Genomic DNA, 9,734 nt, shown 5'->3' on the forward strand with positions numbered 1-9,734 from the left:
TCGTTTCCTGATAATTCTTTTGTCACTGATGCATGTATGAAGAATGCTCTTTTCTACATCTATCCCACTCAAACTTCTCTGTTAGACACTGAAATAGATAATGATCTAGTTAGGGAGCCAAAGAGGATCAAACTTTCTGAATCCTCCGATCTAATAAAATCAACATATCTCTGGCACTTAAGACATGGTCATATCAGTCTAGACAGGATTAAGAGACTTGTGAGGGACGGTCCACTCCAAGCCTCTGCAATAGGTTCACTACCTACTTGTGAATCCTGCATAGAAGGAAAAATGACTAAGCGACCTTTCTCCGATAAGGGTCGAAGAGCCACTGAGTTGCTGGAACTAGTACATTTTGATGTATGTGGTCCGCTCAGTCAAAAGGCACGTGGAGGATACGAATACTTCGTTACCTTCACTGATGATTACTCAAGATACAGTTTTGTCTATTTGCTCAAATACAAATCCGAGACCTTTAACGTATTTAAGGTCTTTAGGGCTTTAGTGGAAAAGCAAACTGGCAAATAGATCAAAACCCTTCGATCCGATCGAGGTGGTGAGTATATGTCTGGAGAGTTTGATGACTTTCTTAAAGAAGAAGGTATCGCTTCTCAGGTTACAGCACCTGGCACACCTCAACAAAACGGAGTGTCAGAGAGAAGGAACTGAACTCTAATGGAGATGGTTAGATCAATGATGAGTTACTCATCACTCCCTCTTTCCTTTTGAGGGTATGCCCTCGAAACAGCCGCGTACATTCTGAAACAAGTTCCGTCCAAAATGGTTCCTGGTACTCCTTATGAAAGATGGACTGGCCGTAAAGTATATCTGGGCAACATCCGAATTTGGGGTTGCCCTGCACATGTGCTAAGGCAAAAGACTAGCAAGTTGGCTAGTAGGTCAGAATTGTGCCTATTTGTAGGACATCCAAAGGAAACCAAAGCTTTCATTTTCTATAGTTCAGAGGACGATAAGAGTTTTGTTAGTACGAATGCTCGTTTCCTTGAGGATGACTTTCTGAAGGATGCAAAACCTAGAAGCAAAATTGTGCTTGAAGAAAAGTTAGGTGAGGAAGCTTCTACCTCATCTGTAAGAACTGTTCTTACCCCAACTGAAACACAACCTAACTCTTCAGAATCTCGTCAAGTAGTACTTCCACGTAGTGGGTGTTGTCGGCCCGTCCCGGGTCGACCGCGTTCGAAGAAGCCCGGGGGAACCCCACCCGGCCAATAGCCGGGCCATGGCCGAAAGGCCCAAGGCCGGTCCACTCGACTGGGGCTCGGCCAGCACCCGGGAAGCCAAAGGCTCCACACGCGGCCAACGCCCGGCTAGCACTCGGCCGGCGCTCGGGAGGATGAGCGCTCCTCGCCCGGACGGCGCCTGGGAGGTCGAGATTTGCTCCTCTCGGCCTCCACTTGGCCCATGCTCGGCCGATGCTCAGGAGGCCGAGGCTGTTGAAATCGATCTAGGGTTTGAGAAAAAGTTTAACGCTTCGTTAAGCGGCGGAATTTTAAAAAATTTCTTTTAAAGTAAAACTAGTTTTTACTAACCTAGACAAGAGCATGTGCATGTAAATAAAAACTAATATGAGCTAGAAGTTTACTAACCTTTCTTGAAGCTTGAACTTTGAAGAAGCTTGTGGAAAGTTTGCAACGCTCGTCTCCCCTCGCAGCACGTCTCTCTTTCTTTCCTCGGCACCTCGAGCAACCACGAAAGTTTCTATCACTAAATCACTCGAAAAGAAGGAATCAGTGAGTGGGCACTTTTAAACACTACAACTTAAGAACGAGTCTCGAAGTCGCAGAGCTAAACACTAGGTCGAGTGAGGACCTAGGTGCCAAGACAAGAAAAAATCGAAAATAAACTAGAGAGAGAGAGAGAGGATTTTCGGCCAAAGTTCTAGAGAGAGAGTCTCTCAAATCTCTTAAACTTGGATGAATGAATTGTGAGGAAATGAGGCTCCTATTTATAGGAGAGGTCTCACCTTCAATAAGGTAATTTCCTCTTCTATAGAATATCACATATTCATGAGCAAAATTCCTCTCTTTCCTATTGAGACACTCGGCCAAGCTAGGGCTTCTAGAAGCCTTGATTTGTTTCCTATTTTGTTCAAAGCTTGCCTTTTCTCTCAATGTGGCCGATTCCCTTATGCATCCTTATGCAAATTTGTTTCCTCTTTTTCTTTTGGCAAGTATCTAAATAAACTCTCCTATTTCTCTATTAGGGTAGGCGCCCAAGTCTCTCTAGAAGGAGCTTCTAGAAGCTTCTTCATTTGTTCATGACAACATGAGAAAGGCCCATTAAAAATTTTCAATAAAATTCTCATGGAACGAAATTAATTCACAAGGCCCAATGATCAAGTCATGGCCGAGTGAAACATGTCACAAAATGACCTTGTCAAAAAATTTATTGACATTCATTTCATCCTTTGTCTCAAAAGACAAAAATACCCTTTTCACTATTTTCGTTCTTGTTTTGACTTAGCTTCCAGTTTAACTATTCCTATCGATGTGATTCGTGACAGTGACCTCATGGACCCAAATGAACAAAGCTTTAGCTAAACACTTGGACTCAAAAGTTCACAAACCTTTTCCAAGTTTAGCTTAATGCCAACTGACTCCACTAAAGAGCTGACACTGAAAATCTCTCGGTTCAAATGAATTTATTTTCTACTCAAGAATTCGACCTAATTATGATGAGCGGATCCACTGAATATTATCTATGTTTACCCTTCATGAATGTCATCAGCTAGTCGGGATTTACTAAATTACCATTTTACCCTTCTAGCTGTTATTTCCTCAACTCCTTTGTCGCTTGTGAATAAGTTAGAAACAATGTATTGACGAGGAGCTAACAAGTCACATTGTTTCATCCAAAAGAGTCAGGACTCAATTTGGACACTGGCCAGTTCATTTATTCACACTCCAAGGAACAAAGCATGAGGTGACATACATTGCATTTCAGCAATCTTGTACATGAATTCCATATCTATGAGAACTTCACAAAGTTACTCATGACAGACTCACAACTTAGTACTTCACCAATAGGCCTTGTTCGGAATCACATAGTGAGTCCGAACTTTGACTTTCTCAAATGAGAATACTAAGGTGTGAAATGGCATGTCTCATTTCAGGATTAAGGTAAGCATGATGCAATTCATACATAGTGACTTCGAGACATAAGAGGTTAAATGGTTTGTTCTTATATTGTCTCTAGAAGTGCACTGGTCAATTCAGTACCTTCGGAAGATACCTAGAAGAACTATAGAGTCCCCAACTCTCAATGCCTCATAACCAGACATCATAGATTCTTCTAACAATCATACTGAGGTCAATAGTCCTTTGACCCTAAGATTGCGAATATATCGTTTTAAGCAAACTACGAAGAGTTTGTTCATGCAAATCTACATTTGTCTCTTCGTAAGTTGTTAAGTTTGTTTATGGACTAAAAGACTATGGTTTTATCATAAAGCTTCAGACAAGGAAGATTGAATGAATGTTTCAACTTTATTAATGAATGAATAGGCAATTACAAGCAAGAGTCTTCATGAGACTTTATTACATCAAATGTTCAAAATAAAGACTACAACTCTTCTTGTGGGCACCATTGACAACAGAGGCTCGACCTCCACTCGTCGTCCTCCACTCGACCGATGCTTGGGAGGCCGAGGCTCGACCTCTACTCATCGTCCTCCACTCGGCCCATGCTCGGGAGGCCGAGGATCGACCTCCACTCATCCTCCACTCGGTCGATGCTTTGGAGGCCGAGGCTCGACCTCTACTCGTCGTCCTCCACTCGCCACATGCTCGGCCGATGCTTGAAAGGCCGAGGCTCGAGCTCCACTCGTCCTCCACTCGGCCAAGGGGTCTTCAAACGACCCCTTGGCCGCCTATAAATACAAGGGTCCCTCCCTTGACCCAGGTAATCCAAAATTGAGTACTGAAACGCTGCTGAACTCGTACTTCACTCGTTTCTCTCAAGCTTCGGCCCTATAACACCTAATACTCTACACCCTGCCTCAATCCTCCTAATGTTGAGCGTTGGAGAGGTAAACAGAGGCACCCCCTCTGTTTCCCCTTTGTAGCTCACGTGTTCTTTCTCTCATTATAGGTGTTTGGACGGGGGAAGCATCACCGTCAGCTAAGGGACGACTTGAGATACCAAGTCCGACACGCTCGAGCCTGAACGCGACCACTTGGTCTGGCCTTGGGTCGAACAGTTTGGGGCTCCTAAATAGTTGTCCGAAAACGAGCGACAACATTTTGGCGCTAGAAGGAGTGGCATCTGCCGACCTTGGTGACACATTCCCTCTACTACTCTTCTTCTACCTTTGACGACAAAACTCTCGATAGATGAGTCAATTGTCCGTCACCTCCGCGGCCGACCGAGCGACTAGCTCGAGATACGCCTTGGGAAGCTTGGCACGCCGGATTGGGGAACAAGGGCCTCGTGATAACGAGAGCCTACCCCTCGAACCAGCCATCCTTGAACCGGCCGGCGACGCCAATGATGCTCTCCGTGAAGACACGGCCCTGAGACTCTCTGAACTCCTCAAGTGGCCAGGGGTGAATGGCGCACTCATCGCTGACCTCCTCGGCTATGGCATCGAGGACGATGTCAACCACGACGAGCAAAACCCCGATCACGCAATTCATGATAGTGGGCGCGCATGAACGCCTTCAAGGGGACACCCTCAGGCAACCGCATCAAGACATCAATCATCGAGTGAACGCACACATGCGCCCTTGAGGGGACACCCTCGAGAGACCACATCAAGGTGTCAAAGATCGCGCAATACCCGAGGACGCTCAATCTCAGGGTCCCGAAAGGGATGCTTCGAGCTCACCATTTGCGTCCAAAACCCCCGGAGAGATGACGACATCGATGGTCGTGGCGTCCGTCGAGGACATCGCTTGAATGACATACCCTTGCCAAGGGTGACGGAGACTTGAGAGACCGCCTCAATTCCCAAAGGGAATCCCATGGGAGGGACTTGAGAGAAAAACTCAACGCCCGACGCGAGAACGCAAGAGAGGTCATCTCGGGACACCAACCGTCCAACAAGAAGCGCGTTGCCACACTCGTGGCACCGGTCGTCGGTCCCGACTCGCGAAGGAAGAGGCATAGAAAGGGTCAGGTCCCTAATGACCATCCTTCTCCGACCCCGAAGCGATCCTTCATCTCTCTAAACACGACACCCGATAGGATCCTGAGCTTACACAAAGAGAAGCTGAGATCTCCGCCACCAATGAAGAGCGACCCCGTAACGCGGGACAGGTGCAAACAATGCGAATATCACCAAGACCACAGACACATGACGAATGAATGTTACCAGCTTAGGAAGCAAATTGATTCCCTGATCCAAGGCGGGAATCTCAAAGAGTTCGTGGCCTGCGCTAGCAAGGTGACAACCCCGACTGAGCGCCCGACTCGTCAAAGGGAAGAAAACATCATCACCGCTACAACAACCCCCACGACAGGCAAAGGCTTGAAAACCCAGAGCATGAGAACAATGAGACGGTGAGCGCGGTTCATCTACTAAAGAACAAGCCCCCAGCATTTGCGGCCACGACCGACATAGCTTTCGCCATTGAATTCACGCTTGAACATACTGTTGTCGGCCCGTCCCGGGTTGACCACGCCCGGAGAAGCCCGGGGAAACCCCACTCGGCCAATAGCCGGGCCATGGCCGAGAGGCCCAAGGCCGGTCCACCCAGCCGGGGCTCGGCCGGCACCCGGGAAGCCAGAGGCTCCATACTCGGCCAACACCCGACCATTGCTCCCCTCGGCCTCCACCCGACCATTGCTCGGCCGGCGCCCGGGAGGTGGAGGCTTGCTCCTCTCGGCCTTCACTCGGCTAGCGCTCGGCCGGCGCCCGAGAGGTCGAGGCTTGCTCCTCTCGGCCTCCACTCGGCCTGCTCCCCTCGGCCTCCATCCGGCCATTGCTCGGCCGGTGCCCGGGAGGTCGAGGCTTGCTCCTCTCGGCCTCCACTCGGCCAGCGCTCGGCCGGTGCCCAGGAGGTCGAGGCTTGCTCCTCTCGGCCTCCACTCGGCCTGCTCCCATCGGCCTCCACCCGGCCATTGCTCGGCCGGCGCCCGGGAGGTCGAGGCTTGTTCCTCTCGGCCTCCACTCGGCCATGGCTCGGCCGGCGCCCGAGAGGTCGAGGCTTGCTCCTCTCGGCCTCCACTCGGCCGTTGCTCGGCCGGCGCCCGGGAGGTCGAGGTTGTCCTGCCCGGCCAACGCTTGGGAGGTCGAGACTCAACATCCACTCGCCCCCTACTCATCCTCCACTCGGCCAAGGGGTCTTCAAACCACCCCTTTGCGCCTATAAATACAAGGGTCCCTCCTTTGGTACAGGTAATCCAATTTTGAGCCCCGAAACGCTGTCGAATTCATAACTCACTCGTTTCACTCATCTTTGACATCTAAACACTTAAACCCTCTAAATTCCACCTCAATCCCACTAATGTTGAGCGTCGAAGAGGTAAACAGAGGCACCCCCCCTTTTTCCCCTTTATAGTTCACACCTCTTTTCTTACTTTTTCAGGTGTTTGGACGAGATAGACATCATCAACAGCTAAGGGAAGACTTGGGATACCGAGTCCGACACGCTCGAACCGAAGCGAGATCACTTGGTCCGGCCTTGGGTTTGACCGCTTTCGGTTCCTAAATCGTTGTCCGAAAACGAGCGACAACATTTTGGTGCTAAAAGGAGGGGATCTCCCGACCTTGGCGACGCTCTCCCTTCCAATCCTTTCTCTTACTGCATCAACCACTCTCGAGAGATGAGTCAAGTTCCCGCTACCTCCGCAGGCACTCAAGCGACGAGCTCGAGATACGGCCTCCGAAGCCTCGCCCACCATCTAGGAGGGCAACCTCGTGATAACGAGAGCCAGCCCCAAGACTCGGCAATCGACCCCGAGGCCGTGCTCTGAGAGGACACGGCCCGAAGGCTCACCGAGCTTCTTGACCATCCCGGCGTCGACGGCACACTCATCGCCGACCTTCTCGGCTATGACGTCGAGGATAGGTCCGCCCGAGACGACTCCGACCCCGACTATGTGGGGGAGTCGAAAACCAACGAGGCAACTCCTACACTCGCCCATTCACGGTCCGAGAGGACGAATGGCGCCTTGGCCGGACCGTCGCACCCGACGCGATAACAGGCACGGTCACACTCCCGGGGACTCGCCCCCTCTGTTTTAAGAGGCGCCGTACACGGCACCTCGCCAGGGAGAGAGCGAGCCTAGGGGATGATGGGGCCGATAGCCGGAGTGCTCGCCGGACAATCCGGCCAAGGGCGACCTCGCCTAGCCAAGCGCCGAGTGTGGACCTTAGAGAGCGCCTTACGGCGCAGAGAAACTCCCGAGGGGAGGATCTCCGCCAAAGGCTCAACTCCCGGAGGGCACTCCCCGCCACAACTCTTGGCCGACCTCAGGCCAATGCCGGAGACCAAGCGTCCAACGAGTGCCAACAGGCGACTCCCGCGGTCCCGGCGGTCAGCCCTGCTAACGGGCTCGACATGGTGACGATGATTCAGAGCCTCCAAAACCAAATCATCGAAACGAGGGAATCGGGGAGGCAAAGGCCCTATGGAGGGATCGAGGAATCATACTCTCTCTTCGCCGCTCAAATCCTCGCGCAGCCTTGCGTGGGGAATTTCAAACTGCCGTCCATCCCTCCATACGACGGGCGGACGGACCCGAACTTCCATATCCAGCAGTACGAGACGTGGATGATGATGTAGGGACTGTCAGACGCTACCCTATGTCAAGCCTTCAGCCTGACCCTCACAGGGTCGGGATTTGAATGGGTCCGAAGTCTAAGACCAGGGAGCATCTCATCCGTTCAGGCTTTGCGAGAAGCCTTCATTGCTCATTTCGCCACTCTCGTGGCGCAAAAGAAGTCGAAAACCTACCTCCTGTCGATCTGGGAGGGGAGAGAAGAGACCTTGAGGCAATACCTCGCTCGCTTCACCGAAGAATCTCACAAGGTCGAAGGGTTCGATGATAAAGACGCCATCACGGCGATCACCGAGGGAGCTCGCACGAGCGACTTCGTCAAATCTGTTGTTGGAAAGGTCCCGCGGGACATGGCGGAGCTAATGTCGAGAGCCCGCACCTACATGGGAATCGAGGACTACCTCGACGGTCGAGATGGCCGGAAGTCGGGGGGACAAAGCAGTCGCCGTCGCGACGATCAGGACGGAGATCGTCCCGACCCTCGAAAGAGGAGGAACAAGGGAGGCCAGGCCCCTAACGGTCGCTCCCTCCCTGGGCCAAGACCCTCTCATGTCAATAGCTTCCGAAAGTTTTTGCCATTCACCCCCCTGAACACTCCGCAAGAGTGGATCCTAGCTCTGCACCGCGACAAGCTGGGAAGCCCCGATCCACTCACGAAGGATCCCGCGAAGCGGGATCGAAGTAAGTTCTGTGAGTACCACCAAGATCATGGGCATCTGAGGTCCGAGTGTTACCAGCTCAAACGCCAGATCGAAGTCCTCATTCAAGATGGAAAGTTGAAAGAATACGTCCTTAGAACGATCGGGACGACTGCGGGAAACAGAGATCGCCTGCGGCAGGAAAGGAAAGGTCCGGCGACGGTAACCGTCACGGACCAAATGGCGAACCAAGAACCGGAAAGCTCACAAATGTACGTCGTGGGCTCAATCATGGGTGGCCTGGAGTTCAGGGACTCAAGCACGCAAAGGAAGAAGTACGTGCGAGAAGTCTCCCAAGGGAAGATTGCGCACTACATCAACCACACATACGAGGCTCCTCCTCCGACCCCGTTCGAGTCCATGTTCTTCACTAGCCAAGAGGCGGTGCGAGTACTCCACCCGCACAATGACGCGATATTCGTCTAGGCCCCGGTCGCCAACAATCTTCTCCGGAGAATCCTGATCGACAACGGTAGCTCTGCCGACATCATTTTCAAATCGGCATTGGACAGGATGAAGCTGACCGGGCTGAGACCGACCCCGATCTCGACCCCACTCTTTGGCTTCTCCAGGGAGAGGGTCATGACGGAGGGCACCATCGACCTCCCGGTCACCTTCGGGACACCGGGGGGCTCGAGGTCACCCACATCGTGTCGTTCCTGGTTGTGGACCAACCCTCGGCATACAACATCATCATCGGCCGCCCGACTCCGCGACCGGTCCCATTATTGTGAGTTCCACCGGGATTACAGTCACACGACCGCTCAATGCTTCCATCTTAGGAAACAAATTGACACATTAATCCAGAAGGGAGAGCTCAAGGAGTTTGTCCTTCGCTTGGTAGGAGCGGCAGTCCCCGTCGACAACAGGCAACAGCCTGAAAAAGGTGGAGGGACCAACGCTAACACCGACCGCACAGCAGTCACGGTTACAGCCGATGCGCAACTCCACGTCGTCACCACCATCTTAGGTGGCTTGCAAGACGGGGACTCGGCCCGGCAAAGGAAAAGGCTCCTCAGAGCTGCCTCTCAAGAAGGCCTTGCCAGGCAGGTTAACCTCACCTACGAGGAACCTCCGTCTGTACCTCACGAGACGATATAATTCACCAATGAAGAGACCAAGCGAGTTGTGCACCCGCACAATGACGCTATAGTCCTTAAGGCCCAGGTGGCCAACAACTTGGTGAAAAGAGTTCTTATTGATAACGGCAGCGCAGCCAATATAATCTTTAAGACCACCCTAGAGCGCATGAAGCTCGGGGGGCTCCGCCCTGTCCCGACTCAAACCCCTCTA

The sequence above is a fragment of the Urtica dioica genome, chromosome 10, assembly GCF_054948205.1.
Source record: "Urtica dioica subsp. dioica isolate 48M chromosome 10, U.dioica_male_clone48M_v1_H2, whole genome shotgun sequence".
NCBI lineage: Eukaryota > Viridiplantae > Streptophyta > Magnoliopsida > Rosales > Urticaceae > Urtica > Urtica dioica.